This window comes from Daucus carota, chromosome 9 (genome assembly GCF_001625215.2).
Source record: "Daucus carota subsp. sativus chromosome 9, DH1 v3.0, whole genome shotgun sequence".
Classification (NCBI taxonomy): domain Eukaryota; kingdom Viridiplantae; phylum Streptophyta; class Magnoliopsida; order Apiales; family Apiaceae; genus Daucus; species Daucus carota.
This window is the reverse complement of record NC_030389.2, coordinates 22,578,732-22,604,424: the sequence shown is the minus strand read 5'-3', so window position 1 is coordinate 22,604,424 and position 25,693 is coordinate 22,578,732.

Sequence of the window (25,693 nt, the reverse complement as noted above, 5' to 3'; positions counted from 1 at the left end):
GGCTAATGATTTATCCAATACTAGTTCATCAATGGCTGGTAATTCAAGGTCCATACACTTAGGGGGAGCCTCTCAAAATTAAACTGACTTTACAAATGAAGCCAATTCATCCAGATCAAATCTTCCTCCACAAAGGAAATGGACAAGAGATCATCCCTTTGAGCTTATTATTGGAGATGCTGCTGCTGGTGTCAAAACAAGAAGAGCTACTATGGATGAATGTCTCTATAGCAGCTTTCTCTCTCAGGAAGAACCTAAAAAGGTTGAAGAAGCCCTTCTTGATCCTGACTGGATTTTAGCTATGCAAGAGGAGCTGAATCAGTTTGAAAGGAACAAAGTGTGGAAGCTGGTACCCAAACCCAAAGATAGAGCAATTGTTGGTACAAGATGGGTATTCAGAAATAAGATGGATGAAAATGGTGTAGTGACAAGGAACAAAGCAAGACTGGTTGCTAATTAGGGATACTGTCAAGAAGAAGGAATAGATTATGATGAGACATTTGCTCCTGTGGCCAGACTTGAAGCCGTAAGAATCTTTCTTGCTTATGCTGCTCATGCTAATTTCAAAGTCTATCAAATGGATGTCAAGAGTGCTTTTCTAAATGGTGAGCTTGAAGAAGAAGTTTATGTAAGTCAGCCACCTGGTTTTGAAGATCCAAATTTTCCAGAATTTGTATATCTTCTCCTGAAAGCTCTCTATGGACTGAAGCAAGCACCTAGAGCCTGGTATGACACCTTATCACAGTTTCTTCTTGAGAATCACTTCACAAGAGGTACTGTTGATAAGACATTATTTTATAGAAATGTTAATGGTTCTAGTATACTTGTTCAGATTTATGTGGATGACATTATATTTGGTTCTACATATGAGAAACTTTGTAAAAAGTTTGCCAAGCTAATGCAAAGTAAATATGAAATGAGCATGATGGGAGAATTGACTTATTTTCTTGGTTTGCAAGTCAAACAAGTGAGTGATGGCATATTTATAAGTCAAACTAAATATGTCTATGACTTATTGAAAAAGTTTGATCTTATAAATTGCTCAACTGCTAAAACTCCCATGGCCACTACCACTAAACTTGAATTGAATACTAAGGAAAAGAAAGTGGACATTTCAAGTTATAGAGGCATGGTTGGTTCTCTTTTATATTTAACAGCCAGTAGACCTGATATAATGTTTGCCACATGTCTTTGTGCTAGATTCCAAGCTGATCCTAGGGAATCTCATTTAATAGCAATTAAAAGGATTTTCAGATATCTCAAGGGTACTCCAAATCTTGGCATTTGGTACCATAGAGATTCTGGCTTTGATTTAATTGGTTTTTCAGATGCTGATTGTGCAGGATGTAGAATTGACAGAAAAAGCACCACTGGCACTTGTCAATTTCTAGGAAATAAACTAGTCTCTTGGTTTAGCAAAAAGCAAAACTCAGTTTCTACATCAACTGCAGAAGCTGAATACATTGCAGCTGGCAGTTGTTGTGCACAGATTCTGTGGATGAAAAATCAATTGGTTGATTATGGATTGACCATTTCCAAGATTCCTATTTTCTGTGACAACACAAGTGCCATTGCCATAACAGAAAATCCAGTGCAGCACTCAAGAACAAAGCACATTGACATAAGGTATCACTTCATTAGGGAACATGTAATGAATGGAACTATTGAACTTCATTTTGTTCCCAGTGAAAAGCAGCTAGCAGATATTTTCACCAAGCCACTTGATGAATCTACATTCTCAAGATTAGTAAGTGAACTTGGTATGTTAAATTTCTCTACTTAATATTTTACCTATTTTATGCAGCCTGTGATAAGTGACAGATAGGATATTGAACTATCTTTCTCCATTTATCCACTATCGATCGCTATTTTAGCCATTGATAGTGTGTCACATATCACTGGATAAGTAAATACAATTTTGACATATCAATGGCTTTTTTATTTAGCCATTGATATGTTAAAATAGCAATCGTCAGTTCCCAATTTAATTATCGATCGGTATATACATACGTATATCTATATATCGATCGGTGACGCTTGGCTACTTTTTGAACGGTTACTTTATTTACTTTTACTGAGAGTATAAATAGTTTGCCTTTAATTTCATTTCTCTTTTCACCTGCATTTGCAAACTCTTAACTCTCCTTCTCTCTCAACTCCTACAAGCCCTAATCTTTTCTTAAGCATTCTCATGGCGCCACCTGTTGTCAAAATCACTAGTCAAACTGGGTTTGTCTATGAGCAAAACAATCATGTCGCCTATGTGGACAAAGATGGGAAACATTCTGCAGCTTTTCATACCATGATGGATTTCATCAAGGAATGTAAGTTCTCATATGCCATGCTTCATGCTCCAACTATCTTCTGTGAGATTGTTGAGCAAATGTGGACGTCTGGAAGGTATGACTCAACTTCTAAAACCTTTACTGTTTCTATCAATGGTACTAGCTACATTATTGATGGTGAAATTGTTAGGGCTGCTCTTAATCTTCCTAGGAACTCTACTGATAGATTACCTAGTGATAATGAAATTGTCAGCATGCTTAGGGATATGCACTATAATGGTGATTTATCCAGCTTAGGACAGATTCTTAAGCGCCATATGCGCAAAGAGTGGAGTTTTCTTTGTGATTCTTTTATCAAAGTCTTTTCTGGTAAAGTTTCCAATTATGATGCTTTCACAATGTCTATGCAATCCATGTTCTACATGCTTATAACTGATGATTATTTTAACATTGGTGATTTAGTATTATATGAAATTTTTGCTAAATTGGGTCCTCATGAAGGAAGACCCAATAATATTTATTTTGCTAGATTCTTGATGATCATTGCTAATCATCTAGTCAAGGATTTAGTAATTGCACAGCCAGAAAACAGGTTGGACTGCTGGGTGCAAAGCAAAAGAGTCTGTGGTGATCTGATGAGGATACTTGCAAATGATCAAGTACCCTTGTCACTTCCATCACTGATGCAGGTACCCTCTATTCCTATCACTTCTTTCAATCCTCAACCTTCTTCTACTTCCAGTACAACAATGGTAGTTGTACACCCCCAACTTCCTACCCAAGCTGTCAAAACTAAGAAAACTTCAAAGTCCAAATCCAAGAAAACCACCTCTGGTGTCTCCCAAAAGATACCAGTTGTAACAACTTCTTCACAACCTGAGGGGAGTGTGAAGGTGGTAAGTGGTGAGGGGAGGGGTGATCATCAAAGAAGCCCCCAGAATAAGGAAGGAGAGGTGAGTGATGTCCAGCCAAGCCATCCCACATCTTCCCAAAAAGATGTGGTGATTAACATGGAATCAAACACATTTCTAGTGACATCTTCTCAACAAGGTGCCACTATTGAAAAGAGCTCTCCTCCAAGAGCACAGAACAAAAGGGGAAGGGACACTGACCAAACACCTCCCAAAACCTTCTCTAGGTGATACAAGAAATGGGCACTTGACACACACTCCACTGTACAGTCCAAAATCACAGATTTTGTGACAATACAGACCACTTCTCAAATTCAGATTGATGTAGCTCCAACAAATGTGGAGTCACAGTCCCCTCCTCTTGAAACACTCTCTCCAATCTCAGATTTCCATATGGAGGATGTTGATCTACTATACAACATCCCCCACCCAAATTCTCCAACTCTGTTCTTGGAGAAGTCAATCTCTGAAATTGGTGATCATCCTTCACAGGATTTGTTGGGTCATCAAATAATTTCTTCTTTGACTACTAGTGAAGTTGTGGAATTACCAAATCCATCACTCTTCACAGATTCACTAGTTGTCACTATTGATGCATCAACTGCTAATGCATCAATTGCTAATTCTTTCACATCATCGATCGGTATTTCTCACCAATCGGTAAGTGGAGTTCTGTCAACGGCTGTGCTTGACAGCAATCAGCCGTTAATGAATGACAATGTAGCATCAATGGCTATTCCTCAGCCATTGACAGAAGAAGTTCCACTGGCAGATGCAACTCAATTATATCATCTTGCTGTCACAAGAGCTGACAGTGAAGAACTTATCATTGTTACTGCACTTTTAGGTCTGAGAGAAAGTGAGTTAGTGGAGAGGCTGTCTTGTAGACAGGCAAAAGGAGAGGATGAGAGTGAGAGGCTGGGAACTTCTTCCTCCCAGGCAAAAGGAGAGATTGTGGGTACCACCTTAGATGGTGAAGGTGAGAGTGTGGTGAGCCAGAGTGAGACCCTGATGCAAGAATATAGAGATTATGAGAGAAATGCAGGTACAGAAGAAACAAGGATGGATTCTGCTGTGCACCCCCTGGATGCCTCTACATTCACCCATCCAGTGTCAGCCTATCAAATTATGGTTGGCCAATCCAATGTCCTAGCAGAAGAAACTTTGGGGTTGCTTCACACATCTGAAGCACTGGAGAGAGCAAAAATTGCACATGCTGCTGTTCCTAAAGGCATGCTCTCTACACAGGGTGATTCTAAATATGATGACTCCCTGGCTGATGAAGATGATGATGAAGATGAAGAAGTAGCTGGGCCTTCAGAAATGCCAGATTGGGTGTTCAGCCAAAACTTCAATTTTGGTGACACTAAAATGGAAATTCTAAGGCAATATAAGAGAGCAATGGAGTGGGCTGAAGATGAAGATCCAATGAAGAAAACTCTCTCTATGTTTGTGAAGGATAACTTGAGACTTCACAAATCTCATCTTACTCAACTCAGATAAGAAATTGGAGATCTTCATACTGCAGTCTCTGATGTTAAGAAAGATAATGAGAAAAATCTGGATGCTAGAATGTCTTATGACACAATGGCCAACATAAGATCCAAGTTGCATCAAGACTCTCCACTTGCTGCCTCTATTGATGCTCTGGACAAAAGAGTATCAGATGTTGAGTGTCAACTCAATCAAGTTCTTATCAATCAAAACACTCAACAGAAGTTACTTCTTACTCTCCTCCAAGCTCAGAACATCCCAATTCCCAGTGATGTGCTTGTTGATTCCAAAAAGGGGGAGAAGTCTTCAAGAGCTGTTACTTCTACTTCTACCTCTCTCATTGTTCCTGTCTCTAATGTTTCTACTACACCACCATCAACATTAGCTCTACCATCAACCACCATCTCTGAAAATCTACCTCTACCCTCCAAAGAACAATTGCCTACATCTGAGGGGGAGCCTCTATCTAAGGGGGAACAACTTGCCCCTGTGTCAAAATCCAAAGCTCCTCCAGTTGAAAGGAAGAAGAAGCCACCAAAGAAAACTAAGACTGTCACAGTCAAGAGCATAAAATGTCAAGGCGAGGCATCTTCTGTGAATGAGTTCAAGCCTTGCCTGATTGATCCTCCATCCCCAACAAAGCCACATGGTAAGAACAAGCTAGCTATAGATTTCCCCATGCCAAAATCAGATAATTCTAAGCTACTTGGTCTTGCCATTCACATGGGAAAATTTGGCAAGAAGTGGGATGAGACTGAGGAAGAAAAGAAAGAGAGAGAGAATGCTGAAAAGGAAAAGGCTGAGCAAGAAGCCAAAGATCTTGCAGAAGGGAAGCCTGTTAAGCCAAAGCTAGTTGTTGGAAAATTAGATCAAGACTCTGTGTGGAGATCTGAATTTGCCTACATTACAAGGAACAATCAAGTTATATGTGTGCCTCCTGGACACCCCTTGTATGCTAAGGCCAAAGAAGAACAAGAAAGAACTCAAGGGCACTCTGCAAATAAAGATGCAGACATTGAAAGATTTGCTGCAGAGTTGCTGCAAGAACTTGGAGAAGAAGTTGGTGATTTGGCTGATGAGTCCAACATTGCTATTCAGCAAGAAATTCTGGATGAAGCCAAGAAAAATATGAAAAAGAAGGCTAGAAAGAAGGTCAGGGCTGGTGTGAAGAAAAATGTACCAAACTTGACTGTGGTACATGAAGAAGAAAAAGTTAAGTCTCCAAGACAAGATCCACCTCCTGCTTCTACTGCTCAATCAGAACCTCTCATAAATCCAGAAGAGCTAAAAGAAGAACCTTTAGAGTTTGACATCTCATCCATGAATTTTCCAAAAATCTTTGTAACTAAAGAGGATGAGCTGGCAGACTCTCTAAGGCCAAAGAAAAAACTGGAGGTAAAGCCAAACGCATGCCTAGTATCATCAAAAAGAAAGGAGGAAATCCTAAAAGGCATGATCCAGTTGGACCTATTCAAGTTAAGTCTCCCTCAAGAGAAGTGGTGATCCCTCCTGTGCCAGAAATTGTCAAGGTTCCTAAATCTTCTTTTGCTTATGCATTTCATATCAGTGAACAGCCTCCAATCAATCTGTATCTGAATGAATTGCTAAGTGTGAAGGCCTTGACAAGGACAAAGAAGCTTCCAGAAAGGTTGGAGTTCCACTACTCACCTCAAACAAAAATTGTGTGGCCACTAGAAAGGATCTTGGATCAGGATTACAATGATTTGAAGACAGTGTACATGAAGCTGGACAACAGAACTTCATACTCACAGGGAATCAGAAGTGAAATTCTCAAAATAATTGAAGATATAAGGAAGAAATGGAATAAACCTTCTGATCTCCCCTTAAGATTGTCCCTTCCTAATACTGGTAGCTGCATTCACAATCATCCCTCAAGACTGATGACTTTTAGAGATGATCAAGGCATTAAAAGATTTTTCAGATTAAAAGATCATGCTAGAAATGCTGATATAGACATCTTGAGGGCAATGCAGAACAAACTCAATTCTAAGATCACAGAAGAGGCCAAGTTCATTGAAGATCTAGAGAGGGAGATCAACAAGAAATTGTCCAGACAGAAGAAAAGGAAACAATGAATATCTGCTCAGTCTAGAGGAGCAAAAATCCAATCCTTGTAAAACTCTTATCTTTCAGCAATTTAAATTTTCTTTCAATGCAAAGATATTTGTTTTCCTTATTTTGTGTTTTGTAATCATCAAGCACCTCAAATTTATATCTGAAATTCCAACAGATATAAATAGGGGGAGATTGTTAGGAATATGTGATGCTTGATGATACGAGGTATTTTATTCTTACTTAGAATAAAATTGCATGTAGCTGATCAATTGGTAGCATGCTAAGACAGTATCAATTGATCAGATTGACCCATCAACGGCTGATGAGGTATTGTAACAAAGCTGGAGCATTTTAGCAGTTGATGTAAAATAATGTGTACTTTTAGATTAGCAGTTGATCTATCAATGGATGTTTAGATAGGGTGACATAATTGTAAATATGAGAAGTCATGTAATCTATTCAAGTGAAGTGAAGATCGATCGGTAATTTAAAGTATCAATGGCTATTTGGAAAGAAGATTATCAACCGCTACATCAACATCATCATTATCCCATAACTCAAAGAAGACTATCAACTGCTATTTCAGTGTATCATCAATTGATGATATTAGCAATTGATTATCAGCAATTGACAGCTGCAAGTCAGGGAAAAGACAAAGTCCACATGGGTTGATGTGACAGATGCTGCACCAGCTTTGGAAGCTAAACCAAAAGGAGTTTAGTCAAATATTGAGAACCTCGAAGCCTACCATTTCTGGCAAAGCAACAAGAATTTCAAGCTGCCAAATGCAGTATCAAGTCCAAAAAATTCTATATTTGTACCAGCTAGAAAGTGTGTAGGAAAATACTTTTACAGACTAGTTTTGTTTGTAGTAGTATATATTCACTTTGTAATTTCACATTTCAAAGTATCAAACACCAAGAACTGAAGAGCAAAGTATTAGAAAAAGTTAGCAAGAAATTGTAAGCTTCTGCTCTTCATTCTTTGTAAGCAGCCAAGTATTTTTACTTGGAAGGTTCTTGATATAAAAATCTCTCAGATGGATCAAACAATCCACCTGAAATTTTTAAGATCCTTGTTCTTTAAATTTCAGTTTTAGCTTTTATATTCTCTTGTATTTTGAATATGATCTGCTGTGCAAAAAGATATTGAAATTTTTGTAGATTGTATTCAACCCCCCCCCCCTCTTCTACAATCTAACTTATTGTTTGAATTGTCTGAATAACATGGTTGTTGACTGCGTTAACCTAGTATACTTAACAGTTATTTTGCTCATGATGAAAATATTGAGGTTTGATAATGACCTATAACGAATTGTTTAGGTGCGTGTGTGTTATTTGGATTGTTTGCCCTAGTACAAAAGAGTTGGTTGTATCATGTGGGGGCCATTAATTATATATCTGAAATTGTAAGAATTGTGTGTGATTTATATTGTTTTAATTTTGAAGCGTTGGTCGATATATTAGTTATGCAATTTTTCAACACATGCCTCTGGCTAACTAGCTGGCCAGCCCCACATATATTTCGAAAAAAGTAGAGGTTGCGACGAAAATGCTATTAAAAACCTCTTCAATTCGAGATTAGTTAATATCACAAAAGGTGCAACAAGAACATAAATACAACCGGTTAAGGGCGAGCCAAAGAAAAGAGGGTGCTAAATTATTATCGTCCGGATGCTTATAAATAATATGTAAAAGAAATTTTTCAGAAATTTATGAGAGTCAATGAAAAATAATGATTTGCAGAATTTAGGATTGGAAGAATAAAATGCAATTTTGTTTTGAACTAAACGAGATATAAATACAAAAGAGAAAGGGAATTATTTAAAATCTTAAATATATCTATCAATCTATCTATATATTCAAACACTCTATAGCATTCCAACAAGCACATAGTGACAACAATCTCCTACATCTACATCCACCTGATCTCTCTTTCTTCAACAAAATTACTATGAGTAAGTATTATTTTCCCACTTCCGTTTTTGCAAATCCTTGATATCTAGGCAAAGTGTGTTTCATGTTCTTTTGTATTAGATAATACTCTCCATGTTCCATTTTATATGAACCACTTTTCTTACTTGGATGTATCAAAAAGAATGAACTTCCCTTCATAGCATGTATTCAAGGATATTACAACTACAAATTCATAAACTACGCTTATTTAACATCCAATAATTTTTCTATATGATTAAGATTAAGTCAAGTTTTCATTTCTTAAAAACCTTGCTAGTCCAAAAGGCTCATGCAAGTTGGGACAGAGGTAGTATAAGACTTTTGGCCATATTTTTAAACAAAGCAAAGAAATAAACTTTGGAAACATGATATTGTAAAACATTTCATTCACGATGGAGGGAGGGAGATTACATAACATGCATAAAATAAACTCAATCACTTTTACGCTTAGTTATCGCCACGATCAAATTTGGGCATTTCAACATCCCCATCTTTAAAAAAAATCACCAACTTCTATGTGAAGCCTGACGGATCAACTTGAACTCCACTTCAACACACTTTAAAGAGGCTTGATAAATATCAACTAAATATTTGGGTCGTACGAAAAGTACGATTTTGATGACCTTGCATTCCATAATGATGACAAATACTTTCAGTCTTTGTGTAACTGTTGTACTTCTCTTACATATTTTCTCATTTTTTTCCACATTTGATGTTGAGATTTCTTTTTAAAGTTTGAGTGAGTTTGGTGAGTATAACTTCGACCATGCTGAGGACACGTCGACGGGCACATCTACAAGCATGTAAAAATCTATGTCAATGCCCTCGTTCATGTCCAAATTACTTATTTTGCTCATAATCTTTAACAATCAGAACATTCACTTCAGGGAATGATGTTATTCCAATTGGATGTGTTTGATAATTTTTTCATCAGAAGTTCATTGTTAAGTACAACAAGAAGTAAAAATGAGATAAGTTTATTTCGTAAATCCATGTTCACGTTATTACTAGCATGTTATTGGAATGGAAAGTGGAGTATGGTATTTTGAACATATCTTTATCATTAATAGTCTCATCACATTATTTTGATTAGATGTAATTTTAAACATCATAGAGTTATACTCGCTTATACTTTTATAATCTTGCAAACAAAGTGAAGCTAGTCGTAACAGGTCTTAAGAAGTATCACCATTTTTTTTATGGTCATACCTCTCTAGTTTCAGCATGTAATGTATTTCAGCATCAAGTATTTATGTCAAATAATTCTTGCCATTGACATTGAATGCATTGGATTCTAGTTTTGTAAAATTTAACATTACAGATATTACTATAAATAAACACAATACAAAACTATATAGTGCTATATATAATTTTGTAAATTACAACCACTAAAAAATAAAAATTGGCCTTAATTACAAAAAGTGAATAACCAAAATTTTGTGTCTATGTAAAAGTCAATAGTCTATGAAGTCATACAAATAGTTTATATTAAATTAAATATTTATTAATATTAAAAGAGTTAGAGAGTATGTCTGGACTATGTATATATTTATTTATACTAGCTGTAAATCCGTGCGAAGCACGGTCTAATATATAATTCAAAATTTATTATTAATAATTTTAATTTTAATATCATTTTATTAAAGTTTTAGTACAATTAAATTGAAGTTTGATTAAATTATATTAACCGATTGATATATTTTCTTTTAAAAATTTTAGCTCTTATGTTAGTGTTTTATATATTATAAATCGGTAGTATAAATAATAAATAATTCTATTAGTTATTTATACATTTTTTTATAATATTAATAATAATAGTAGGTTTTCCTTTTTTAGTTTTAACTAATTATAAATTATATTTAGAAGAATAATGGTGTATTTTTTATCTTGTAATAATTTAAACTGTGTAAAACTGTTTAGAGATGCAGGAGTAAGAGAACTCTACGTGTTGCAAGTTTGTACTTATAAAGGGACATGACCAAATCAAAAACATAACTAAAATTTTGGACCCGCTTATTACAGTATAGTACTCTATAAAACTATTTAATGATGGGGGAGTAAGAGAATTCTACGTGTTTCAGACTCACAGAGGCACCTAACGTAAATAACAAACCAAAAAACATAATCAAAATTTTGGATGACCACAAATTTATACACATGTTGGTGTTGGGTTTTTAGGCATAAAACACAGCGGAAACAATAATTTTAAACGCGAAAAATTCAGAATTTTCGAAACCCACCGTGGGATCCATGCGACAAACAATATTTAATTCGTAGTTCGGATGTTTACCTTGAGAAGATTTATAAATTAGATGCCTAATAGAGGTCCTAACTTTAATCATTCACCGCATATCCCGCCAACGGACGATCTACGCTCCAAAAGTATCCACACGAAAGCTTGAATGAAGGAGGCAGTGTACTAGCACCAAAACGGACTGTTCTTTTTCTCTCTCACACAAACACCTATGGCTACTAGGATTTAAAATTTTTATCAAATAAAATTGTTGCCCTTTAGCTAGCCATCATGATGTTTATATAGGAGAAGCCTAAACAATCCTAACTCTAATCCAATTAGAGTTTTTAATGAAATCTGAAATTCTATTCTTATTATAATTAAGTCCCATTTAATTATCAAATACCAACTAGATTTCTGATTTCATTACTAATAAATTCAAAATTCATTTATCTTTTTAATTAAGTCTAAATTAATTAATAATAAATAATTTGAATTTCCTTTTTAATTTGAATCCAAATTTAAATTAAGTGTTCCTCCAAGCTTTCTTTGTGCGACCCTTTAGGTTATTATTACATTGGCAATAACTTTAATATTTGATATTTAAATTATAACAATGAGCGGCATCTAGTAATACATCACTGCTACCCAAGTAATAATAATTAAATCGGTGATCGATTAACCTTTCGTGAATAATGTTCAAAGTAATATAATCCCTTTAACGTCATATTATAGATTAAACTAGAGGCATGTAATTTGTCATCCTCATCATAGTTCGATCCGGATTTCCTTGATCAATGAGTACACTAATATTTCAAATCAACATTTGAGTGTGGCCACACATTTCATAGTCTAACTCACACAAGAGGCCAATAATATCTCTCCTAAAATAGGAGGGTTAAATCATTTCTAGATCATTCATATTTCTCATACAATTCATAATGTACCCGAAGTACCCTTTTATCATTACCCGGTCAAATGCAACTTTTAATGTAATCAAATTATATTAATCATCGTAAAGAAATATAATGATTTCAAGTCTAAGGATCAATGCATCATTATCACTATGAGATTACCTATTACACAACAAACCTGAAGAATCTCACATTGGGTCTATCAGCACCATATATATATATATATATATATATATATATATATATATATATATATATATATATATTATACACGTGCTTGTGTTCTTGACTTTAGTATCAGGATACTTATGATCAATGAGATGTGATAATCAGTCTACAAAACACACTAGTCTTAGTGTATTATTATCGTCCCATAATAATATTACTTGACTAGGGATATTTAGGAACATCAATACTATTCTTATAATCTCATTTCTAAGTCACGTACTTAGAGATATAGAACTCATATTATATCCCAAGGACATTTATTAATCTAACATTTATATCGCAGTAAATAAAGATATAAAAAATTATAAAAGGAATAATCAATAGAACAATATTATTAATAATCATATGTCTTTAAACAGAAAAAACATAATATAGTATTGTCTCTAGGGCACTCACACTATCAGTTGGCTTATTATATTATACTAGCCTTTAACTCGTGCGAAGCAAGCACGGGCGGTATATAGTTTCGTAATTTATTATTATCATCTGTATTTTAATATCATTTTATTAGAATTTTAATATTAATGAATTGGATTCTAATTAAATTATTTAACGAACTGATCATATTTTCTCATGGAAATTTAGCTTTTACAGATTATTATCTATTTATAAATATTTTTCTTATATTAATATTTGATAATTTATTACTCAATTAATTTCAAATCAAAATTTTCATATTTTGTATATTTTTATATGTATGGAAAACGATATTTGTCGTGTAACACGTTGTTTGTATTGAAATAGAACACGTTAGAGTTAAAAAAGAGTTATACAAAGGTTCGTGTTTGCCCGTGCGAAGCACGAGCGGGTATATAGTTCGTAATTTATTATTTATAATTTAAATTTTAATATTATTTTATTTGTACTTTAATATTAATGAATTGAATTTTACTTAAATTATATCTACCAAGTAATAATATTTTCTCATGAAAATTTGGCTTTTACAATTTATTATCTATTTTTAAATATATTTTTGTTATTAATATGTGATAATTTATTATTCAATTAATTTTAGATGTTTCATATTTCGTATATCTTCATATATATGAAAAAGGATATTCGTAGTGTAATTGATTAGAGTTAGAAAAGGTTACGCAATAATTCGTATTTGTATTGAAATTAAACATGTTAGAGTTATGTGAAAGTTCTTTTTAAAAAATGATATTCAATTATATATTTATAATTATATTTTTAACATAATTATAATTTCTTTTATGAAGTATTATATGATAATGCATTATCATGGGTGTTTTTAGTATTTGAAACTATTTAATAATATAAGAGTAATAGACCTACACATGTTGTAGACTTGTAGTTGCAGAGGGAGAGTACCAAACCAAAAATTATAACTAAAATTCACTACAAATTATACCCATGTTGACTTATTATAGTATAGTATAGTATAGTATATTTGTATTAAAATTAAACATGTTAGAGTTATGTGAAAGTTCTTGTTAAAAAATGATATTCAATTATATATTTATAATTTTATTTTTAACATCATTATAATTTTTTTATGAAATATTATATGATAATGTATTATCATAAGTGTTTTTAGTATTTGAAACTATTTAATAACATTAGAGTAATAGGCCTCCACATGTTGTAGACTTGTATAATATAGATTATAAATTAGGGTCATGTTCCGGATAGAACCATTAGGGACCCTGAGAACCATTACCTTATATCTAGTATTAGTTAGGGTTCTCCAGCAGAACTGAACATAAAAAAAAAAGTACTAGTTATGTATTATATTTTGAAATTACTTTTAAACACACACAACAATGCAAAAAAAAAATGTATTTAGATTTAGATCCTGAAAACCAATGTAAAAAATAGGGTTCCGTAGCAGAACCTTAGTGGTTCTATGGTTCTATTTTAAGCATTGCTTCTCTCATGGGCACGACCCATTAAATTATACTATTATAAGCGTAAATATGTATAATTGGTTGTATAGAATTTTAGTTAACACAATGTCCCCAATGAATCAAACACTATTTAAAATAATTAGTTAGTTTAATTGTTATTTACTGTTACAAATACTCACTCCAATTTTAAAAATGATTTCTTAAACATACAAGCACTATTTTAAATAAAATATATTTATACAATACGTATGTTAGGAATATGTGATTCTTATGATACAAAGTGTTTTATTCTTACTTAGAATAAAACTAAATGTAGCTGATCGATTGCTAGCATGCTAAGGCGGTAGCAATTGATCAGATTCATCCATCAACGAATGATGTGGTACTGTAACAAAATTGGAGCATCTTAGCAATTGATATGTTAATAATGTATATTTTTAGATTAGCAGTTGATCTATCAATGGATGTATAGATAGGGTGACATAATTGTAAATATTTGAAGTCATGTAATCTATCTAAGTGAAGTGAAGATCGATCGCTAGTCATGCAGTATCAATGGCTAATTAGTGAGTTTATCAATCTCTTCATCAACACCTCAATTGGTAATCAAGGAAGGCTATCAATTTCTAATTCAAGAAGGCTATCAATCGCTAATCCAAGAAGCCTATCAATCGCTAGTTCAAAGGTATTATCAATCGATAATGTTAGCAATTGATAGTTAGCAATTGACAGCTACAAGTCAAGTAAAGAACAAGAAGCTCATGAGTTGATGTGACAAATGCTGCACCAGTTTTGGAAGCTAAACCAGAAGCAGTTTAGTCAAATATTGAGAACCTCGAAGCCTACCATTTTCTGGAAAAGCAACAAGAATTTCAAGCAGCCAAATGTTGTATCAAGTCCAAGAAATTCTATATTTGTAATAGCTAGAAATAGAGTAGGAAAATACTTTTACAGACTAGTTTTGTTTGTAGTAGTATATATTCACTTTGTAATTTACATTTCAAAGTATCCAAACACTTTGAACTGAACAGCTAAATAGTAGAGATGGTGAGCAAGAAATTGTAAGCTTCTGCTCTTCATTCTTTGTAAGCAGCCAAGTATTTTTACTTGGAAGGTTCTTAATATAAAACTCTCTCAGGTGGATCAAACAATCCACCTGAAATTTTTAAGATCTTTGTTCTTTAAATTTCTGTTTTAGTTTTAATTTTCTCTTATAGCTTGAATACAACTTGTTAAGCAAAAATTTGTTTGATTTTTTGTAGATTGTATTCAACCCCCCCTCCTTCTACAATCTAACTTATTGTTTGCATTGTCTGAATAACAATTGGTATCAGAGCTGGTCTTTTAACATACAAGAAGTTCAAAGATCCTAAAGACAATCAACAACGGGAAGAAGAGATGAAGGAGTCAAAATTCCAATGCTAGTCAAAGAACACTACTTTCACTGGAAAGTAAAAATGAGGATGCATCTTCTCTCCTTAGATCCAAGCTACATCAATTATATTGAGAACATGTTCCAGTCAAAATCAACACTGCCCTGAGACTTGATGGAAGTGAAGCTGAAGATGTTGAAGTGCCCAAAAATCCATCTGAATTTACTGAAGAAGATGAGAAAGAAGTGCACAAGGATAACAAGGCCATGAACATTCTGTTTAATGGTATTGATGATGATATATTTGATAGTGTTATTAATTGCCCTACTGCTAAAGAAGTATGGGACACTATTCAAACTCTATGTGAAGGCACTAATCAAGTCAGGGAAAACAAGATGCAGCTGTTTGTTCAACAGTATGAGAGCTTCCACTCCAAATCTAGAGAATCTGTAAATGATCTATTTAACAGATTTCGAAAACTATTAAATGGATTAAAATTGTATGGAAGAATCTACATGGTCAAGGACTCAAATCTCAAGTTTCTAAAAGGCCTTGCCTAGAGATTGGAAGCCCATGACTGTTGCTTTAAGACAAGCTCAAAATTTTAATGAATACCCACTTGACAAACTTTATGGTATTCTTAAAACTTATGAGCTTGAAATACAGCAAGGTGAGGAACTAGAAAATAACTCCAAGAAGGAGAAGACTATGGCCCTTGTAGCTGAAAAGGAAGAAGAAGAGGAGAAGGCATTAAAATCTGTGATTGCTGGTAAAGCTTCAAGCAGTAATGCCTGTGAAGGAAAGAATGAAGCTGGAAAGAACAAAGGAAAAATCATTGAAGAAAACGAGGAATCTTCAACTCAAGATGAGATGGATGATCTTGATGAGCATTTAGCCTTTCTTGCCAGAAAATTCTCCAAACTCAAGTTTAAAAGAAATTCTTATTCTTATTCTCAAGAGGAAGGAATAGACTATGATGAAACATTTGCTCATGTAGCCAGACTTGAAGCAATATGGATTTTCCTTGCTTATGCTGCACATTCCAATTTCAAGGTCTATCAGATGGATGTCAAGAGTGCCTTTCTAAATAGTGAGCTAGAAGAAGAAGTCTATGTGTGTCAGCCACCTGGTTTTAAATATCCAAATTTTCCAGCATTTATGTATCTTCTCTTGAAAGCTCTCTATGGACTGAAGCAAGCACCTAGAACCTAGTATGACACTTTATCATAGTTTCTTCTTGAGAATCACTTCTGTTACATATTTGATGATGTCACAGGTATCTAACTTGTTTAGTGTGCATAAGCAAATATCAGAGTTTAGCTGGAAATCAGAGTTTAACGACTGACAGCTGGATCAGAGTTTAAGCGATGATCAGAGTTTACAGGCGGCTGATTTTCAGGAGCATATCTGACTAAATAAGGAAGATAAAGATCAAGAGAGATTGTGTAGATCAGGACAGCAGAAGGATAGCTACTGATTAGATCATTTTAGGAAGCAGATAATTATAAATCAATCAGTAGATATCATGTAACTGTGTATATAAACACAGCTTAGGGTTTACTCTAGATGTGTTATCAATTGAATATCACTCGTGTAACCTAGCAGCTCTTAGTGATAAGATATAAATCACTAAGAGATTATTTGTAAACTACTGAGATTTGTGAATAAGAGTTTATTGAATTATTCTCTTATACTTGTGGTTGTCTTGGATTGTGTTCACTATATTATTATATATAGTGAGTTTAGTCGGCCTAACAAGTGGTATCAGAGCCAGCTCTGATGATATACCTACAGTGAGATCTTAATCACACACAATCATGTCTGATAAATCACAAAACAGTAGATATGAGTCTCTTAGGGTTCCGGTCCTCAGGGCATCTGAATATTCTGTCTGGAAAGTAAGAATGATCATGTTTCTGGAATCTACAGATCCAGAATATCTGGATAGAATTTATGATGGTCCACACATGCCAACGAAGCTCTCTGTTGCAGTGGGAGATGAACCCCAGAAGATGATTCCTAAAGAGAAGAAGGACTATACTCCAGAGGACATCTCATCTATCAGTAAAGATGCAAAGGTGAAGCATCTGTTGCATAGTGCTCTGGACAATGCTATGTCCAATAGAGTAATTGGATGCAAAACTGCAAAGGAGATATGGGATGCTTTGGAAGTCAGATGTCAAGGAACCAAAGCCATCAAAAAGAACAGAAGGACCATACTTACTCAAGAGTATGAACACTTTGATTCAAAATCAGGTGAATCACTGACTGATCTTTATGATAGGTTTGTCAAGCTGCTGAATGACTTGTCTCTTGTGGACAAAGAATATGATTTGGAAGACTCAAATCTCAAATTTCTGCTTGCTCTTCCTGAAAAGTGGGATTTGAAAGTAACCACTATAAGAGACAATCATGATCTTGAAGAGATGTCTCTGGATGAAATCTTTGGAAGGTTGAAAACTCATGAACTTGAGATGGAGCAAAGGAGCAAACGACATGGTGGGAAACCCAAACCAGTTGCTCTAAAAGTTCAAGAAGATTCAACTGTGAAAAGCAAAGGAAAAGCTCATGTCAAAAAGTCTGATACTGAGTCATCAAACTCTGATGTTGACTCAGACTCTGATATCCCTTCTTCAGACTCTGATGACAGTGATACTGAGATGATGCAGCTGGCAGCACTAATGGTAAAAAGCTTCAAGAAGATGGCTTACAAGAACTTCAACAAAGGGAAGAAGTTCTCAAGGAAAGACAGAAACTCTGATAAGAAGGTCTTCAAAAGGAATGAAGGCAAAGAAGAAAAATCTGGAAAATCTGATAAGTCTAAATACACCTGCTTCAATTGTGGAGAGAAAGGACATTTTGCAACTGAGTGCAAGAAAGCTAAGAAAGAAAAGGAACAGGCCTTTATCACAAAGAAGGGGAGTTGGGCAGACTCATCAGAATCAGAGGAAGAAGTCAACTATGCCTTGATGGCAAACATGGACAACAGCACTGAGACTGTTGAAACTAAGGTACCTCATTCCACTCTTGCTTTTGATACTGAGGATATAACTGAGTTAAGATTGTTTCTTAAAACTCTGCATGTTAGTTATAGAGATCAGACCTTAGAAAATGACAGACTAAAATCTGAGATCTTGGATGTTAAGAAAAGGAATGATTATCTTGAAAAGGAACTAGTTCAGATGCTAGAAGTTCAGAAGGAAAGAGATGATTCTATCTTTGTTAAAAATGAACTCTTAAAGAAAAATGCTTCTCTTGAATCAGAACTTGCTAAGGAAAGAGAGATAATCAGAACTTGGACTAACTCAGGGAAGACTACTCAGAATATCTTAGAAAGTGGGAACTGGAAGAAAGGGTTAGGTTACTCTGATAAAAATGAACCTGAGTCATATAAACAAGAAACCATTAAAATTGAAAAACCCAAAGTAGTTCCAGTAAGATTTTTTGCAGAATCAAAAACTGATACTCCTAAACAGGTTAATATTGGTTTAATGACTCAGAAACAGCTTAAGCATAAACTCAAGGAGGTTAAGAAAGAAAACAGGATTAAGGAACCTAGGAAAAATAGGAATGGAAAGGTTGGAATAAACAAAAGCAACAATTACATGCCTGTTCCAAATGCTCCTAGGAAAACTTGTCATAATTGTGGTAATCCTAATCATCTTGCTTCTTTTTGCAGGAAAAATACGGACATAAATGCTATGTCTCCAAAATCAGAAGTTAAGACTAGGAATACTAGATTTAGACCAGAGAATCCTTGTTTTCATTGTGGTAGTTTATGGCATTCCATTTACACTTGTAAGGAATACCATAGTTTGTATTACAATTATTATGAATTAAAACCTTCTTTGAAGAAAAAGATTGATTCTCCTAGTTCAGCATCTGTTAAAAAGTCTGTTAGCACAAACTCTGATATAAACTCTGATAAATCTTCCGCTGCTAGTGTTAACAAACTTAACAAGAACAAAGGATCCAAGCAAGTCTGGGTCCTTAAAACTAATCATTAGTTGTGTATGTGATTGCAGGGCAACAGGAAAAACATCCTAGTTCTGGACAGTGGATGCTCAGGACATATGACAGGAAATAAAGCCCTGCTATCAGACTTTGTGGAGAAGGCTGACCCAAATGTTTCTTATGGAGATGGCAACATAGGGAAAACTTTGGGATATGGCAATATCAATCTTGGAAATGTCATCATTCAATCTGTAGCTCTGGTCTCAGGACTTAAGCACAATCTGCTGAGCATAAGTCAAATCTGTGACAGAGGATATCATGTCAATTTCTTGGAAGAACACTGTGAGGTCATTAGTAAAAGAACTGGAAAAGTTGTTCTGAAAGGATACAGACATGGCAACATCTATGAAGCCAAGCTATCTTTAAACTCTGAAAGCTCTGCAATCTGTCTACTTGGCAGAGCCAGTATTGAAGAAAGCTGGAACTGGCACAAGAAATTATCTCACCTGAACTTCAATAATATAAATGAGCTTGTGAAGAAAGATCTTGTGAAAGGACTTCCAAAATCAGTTTTTACTCCAGATGGACTCTGTGATTCCTGTCAGAAAGCAAAACAGAGGAAGTCTTCCTTCAAAAGTAAAACTGAGTCCTCAATTCTTGAGCCATATCATCTGCTGCATGTTGATCTTTTTGGACCATTAAATATAATGTCCATTGCAAAGAAGAGATATACTCTGGTCATTGTTGATGAATTTACCAGATATACATGGGTATATTTTCTTCACAGCAAGGATGAAACACCATCTTTATTGATTGAGCATGTCAGGCAGTTGAACAAAATCTCTAAAGATGCAGTAAAGATCATAAGAAGTGATAATGGCACTGAGTTCAAGAATTTTAAAATGGAGGAGTTCTGTAAAGCAAATGGCATTAAACAGGAATTTTCAGCACCTGGAACACCTCAACAAAATGGTGTTGTAGAAAGGAAGAACAGAACTCTAATTGAAGCTGCTAGAACCATGTTGGAGGAAGCAAAATTACCAACCTACTTCTGGGCTGAGGCTGTGCAGTCTGCCTGCTTCACACAGAATGCAACTCTGATTAACAAACATGGGAAAACTCCATTTGAAATGGTTAAAGGCAGAAAACCAAATCTCAAATACTTCCATATTTTTGGATGTAAATGTTTTGTTCTGAAAAATCATCCTGAACAGCTAACCAAATTTGATTTAAAAGCTGATGAAGGAATTTTTGTTGGTTATCCTTTATCAACAAAAGCCTTCAGAGTTTACAATCTGAGAACAAGGGTAATCATGGAATCCATTCATGTGTCCTTTGATGACAAGAAAATTACTGGAATGGAAGATTTTGAAGATCATGAGCAACTGAGATTTGAAGATGAAGATACATTCTCTGACTCTATAAACTCTGATTCTGAGACAATATCAGAGCATGTCACTTCTACTCACCAACCTCAAGCACGTGTTGAGGGGGAGCACTTTCAAGATGAAAATCTAGATGAAAATGTTGCAGACTCGGCAGAAAACACAAACTCTGATTCTGACTCCTCAAACTCTGATCACTCTGCATCAGAGAATCAGGAGAACATATCTTCAGGGGGAGCATCAGAAACTCAGAATGCTCATGGAGATAGCATGAATAATGGGGGAGAGGCATCAGAGAATCAAAATAATACTGGCATGGATCATGGGGGAGGATCTAGTTCCAGGAATCAACTGCCACATGAAAGAAAATGGACAAAGTCTCATACACCAGATCTGATTATTGGGGATCCAGATGCTGGAGTACAAACCAGAACTGCAACAGCAAATGAGTGTTTATTTCATTCATTTTTATCTCAGACAGAGCCAAAGAAAGTGGAAGAAGCCTTAAAGGATGCAGACTGGGTAACAGCAATGCAGGAGGAGTTAAATGAATTTGAGAGAAATAAAGTCTGGACACTTGTACCAAGACCAAAGAACAGATCAATTGTTGGTACCAAGTGGGTTTTTAGGAACAAAACAGACAGTGATGGTATAATTACAAGAAATAAAGCCAGACTGGTAGCTAAGGGATATTCTCAACAAGAAGGAATTGACTATGATGAGACCTTTGCCCCAGTTGCCAGATTGGAAGCAATCAGAATTTTCTTGGCTTATGCAGCACACAAGAAATTCAAAGTGTTTCAGATGGATGTAAAGAGTGCTTTTCTCAATGGGGAGCTGGAGGAAGAGGTATATGTTGAACAACCTCCAGGGTTTGTGGACACAAAATTTCCAGATCATGTCTACAGATTGGATAAAGCACTGTATGGACTAAAGCAAGCACCAAGAGCATGGTATGAAACTCTGGCTCAATTTCTTTTGGACAGTGGTTTCAACAGAGGAACAATTGATAAAACTCTATTTTATCTCAACCATGGTAATGATCTGCTATTAGTTCAAGTCTATGTAGATGATATTATTTTTGGGTCTACTAATCCTAAACTCTGTGAGAGATTCTCAAAGCTTATGCAGTCCAGATATCAGATGAGCATGATGGGAGAAATGAGCTACTTTTTGGGACTTCAAGTCAAACAGACTGATGAGGGTATTTTCATTAATCAATCTAAATATACCAGGAACTTGCTAAAGAAATTTGGCATGCAGGATAGCTCAGCTGCCACCACTCCAATGGCAACTGCCACTAAGTTAGATAAAGATACTGGATCACCAGTAGAAATTACTAACTATAGAGGTATGATAGGCTCACTTCTATATCTGACTGCTAGTAGACCTGATATCATGTTTGCAACCTGTCTGTGTGCAAGATTTCAAGCAGATCCAAGAGAACCACATCTTGTAGCAGTCAAAAGGATTTTCAAATATCTCAAAGGAACAGTTGAGATGGGACTCTGGTATCCCAGAGAATCAGACTTTACACTGATTGGTTACTCTGATGCAGATTTTGCAGGATGCAAAATAGACAGAAAAAGTACAAGTGGGAGCTGTCAATTTCTAGGAGGAAGATTAGTTTCTTGGTTCAGTAAGAAACAAAAATCTATCTCCACATCCACTGCAGAAGCAGAGTATATTGCTGCAGGAAGCTGCTGTGCTCAGATTTTATGGATGAAGAATCAGCTACTGGACTATGGGTTAACTCTGACTCAAATTCCTATTTATTGTGATAACCAAAGTGCTATTGCTATGACAGGAAATCCAGTACAGCATTCTATGACCAAGCATATCAGCATAAGGTATCATTTCATCAGAGAACATGTGATGGAAGGAACAGTAGAGCTTCACTTTGTTCCAACAGATCAGCAGTTGGCAGATATCTTCACCAAACCTCTGGCTGAAGCAACATTTACAAGGCTTGTAAACGAATTAGGGATGATCTCTGGTCCTCTCTAAACTCTGATACATTGCATAATACTATATCTGTTAATGTTTGATATTATTAACATGATCTACAACTGCATCTGTTATTCTCTGATCAAGACTCTGATGATTATACTCTGATTTGATAAACTCTGATATTTAAACTCTGACCCGACAAACTCTGATGACTTGAATTTTTCATGATGAAAGATACTCCTGTGAAGAATATGTTGCACTTAACTGAATTTAGTCATAAGCCTCTCTAAAGTCTGAATTTTGTGATATTACAGCTGTGGAAATCTTTAACACACAACACATGAGTTAATTTTGTTACCTAGACTGTTTTACTTCTTAAATATTAGATATGTACTCAGAAAAGAATCTGCTTTCCTCCTCTTATGAGCTAAGAGTTAATATATCTCAGTTATGGATCCTCAAGATATTTCTTCTCAGAAAAGAAAATCAAAAGAAAAGAAAAACAAAAGAAATTATCTCAGGTACTCCTTTGAGATCTTAGAAAATCTGTGAAAGGAAAGATCCAAGTGCACTGCTGGTATTAAGCAAATGCATCGAAAATTAAGTTAATTTTTGGGGACTTTTCACATTCTCTGATTACTGGAGAAATACTCTGAGCAAACAAAAGTCTAATAAAGGTTATGACTCACTTACCATGAGAAGTTCCCTTTCAAAAGACAAATGTTGTTCAAAAGAGAAGAAATGATATACTCTGATCCATTTGTGAGAAACTCGGCTTATGAGATGATTAAAACATTTTCTTATCATCTGATTCTTTCTAATATTATTTAAGAAATTTGACAATCTCTGTGACATTAGAATATTCATGTTAACACACACCTCACTCCACTTCTGTGATTAACAATTTTTCTTGGCTTCGAGTAATTTTTTGACTAGAGTTCAATAAATATTTGCAAACTCTGAGGAGCAAGTGTCGTTTAGACCTTGAATATTTATCTCTCATCATTATAAGATTCTATGATCACTCCTTGATTTGTCAGATTATAAGTCATTTATTTAAACTCTGGTAAATGGTCAGCCTCTGATCGAAGTCCGAGTTAAAATAAATATTTTGGTCAAGATAATATTGGTTTTTATTATCAAACGGTAGAAAAACCATTTGAATTCCTGAGTGGAGAAAAACACGGTAAATAATTGTGTTTTATTGGTAAATGGTGCATGTTTGTTCAGATTCACACGCCACTCATTATTACTTCTCCACTACCAAGTTTTTTTTACCGTTCAGTTTTTGCCACGTGCCCCACTAACGGAAAAATCAAAGTTTCGTATATACACTCGTATATATATATCGATTTTGAATTTTTTTCTCTTCACTTTTCACACACGATTTTTACTCTCTCTCTCTCTCAAACCCTCTTCTCACTTTCTCTCAAACATTTTGTCAAACACCATACCTGCATAACCTCGAACTCTCATTTTTTTTCAGAAATCATGTCGACAACTGCTTTCGAGTTCAATGGAGCAAAGTTTGTCACCAACAACTACTCAGCCATTCTAGATAACGATGAAGCACCCAAGGAGTTTCATCTTATTCAAGATTTCTTGGCTCACAGTGAGCTGATGTATGCTCTGACGCAGCCAGAGCTAATCTCTCCTTCTCAAATCCTCACTCTCTGGAGATCAGCAAATCACGATGATGGAGGTGAAAATGGTTCTCCATCTCTTACCTGCAATTATGAAGGCCAAGAGTATGCTATCTCACCAGCAACCATCAGGAAGGCTCTTCATCTTCCTGAAGAAAAGAAATATGATGCTTCAGTACCAACTCAGACTTTGCGTGATATGATGATCTTTCTCGGGTATTCTGCAAGCACAGACAAAATGGGGGAACTTAAGCGTCCACACCTCTGCAAGGAGTGGAGCTTCTTCTATGACTGCATAACCAGAGCTTTTGGTAACAAATGCAGCAACTTTGATGCCATTCCCATCTTCAGCCAGCAGATTGGGTATTTTCTAATCCACAATCTCAAATTTGATATTGCCACATCTATCTTGAGATTTATTGGTGATAGGAGAAAAGAAAATATGAACATTGTCTATTATTCAAGATTTTGTCAGCTCATATTTTCTTACTGCTTCCCTGATGTGCCCCTTCCTGAGGATGGAAATGAACTCCCATTTAAAATCACCAAAAGAGCTTTTACTGATCTGATTAAGAAGGATAGTAAAAAGAATACTGTACCTGTATTTGCTATTCCTGTGACTGTACAGGATAAATTGAAGATAGCTTTACCAGACAAGTATGAAGCCTTATTCTCTGATGAGAATATCCCACAGCCTCCATCTCCTGCTCATGACCCAATAGCAACTTCTGATCCCAAACCACCCTCTGGTTCTTCTCAACAAGGACCAGTTGAAAAATCTTCACCAAAAAGGATACTCAGATCCACCAAATCTCCAACTAAACCTTCTCCTCCTCCCAGAAAAAGAAGATTCCTTCAGAAAATTTCAGATTCTGAATCAGAAGAAGACATTCCTCCTCCTCCACCAGCAAAGAGGCTGAGAAAGAAAATACAGCCAACCTCTATTACTGATCTGACTGTGGAACCACCACAGTCAGAGGATCCTGAACAACCCTTGATTACATTCTCTGATCACTCTGCAGAGCCACTTTTGATTGAACCCATTTCTGCAATGCCACTTGATATTGCTGCAGCTGTCCAACATATGTCAGAGTCAACCTCTGATCACAATGATCAGACTGAAGAGACAAAGTCTGTTGAAGAGAAAATTGCAGCTGATACTGAAATATCAGAAAAACCATCTGATGCACCTGGTCAATCAGAGGATGCACAAATAGAAATGGTCCTTCAGCTAATTCAAGATTCTTTAGTTCAACCTGATGATATTGTTGCAGCTCCTGCTCAGGAGATTCAAATGGCAGAAAACTCTGAGGCAGCTACTGAAGCTCTAGAGTCACATACTCTGAGTGTTTTTCTTGAAGACATTGATGATGATGAAGGCACAGAAGTCACATCAACCCCTATAATCTCTGAGCCAGTCAGAG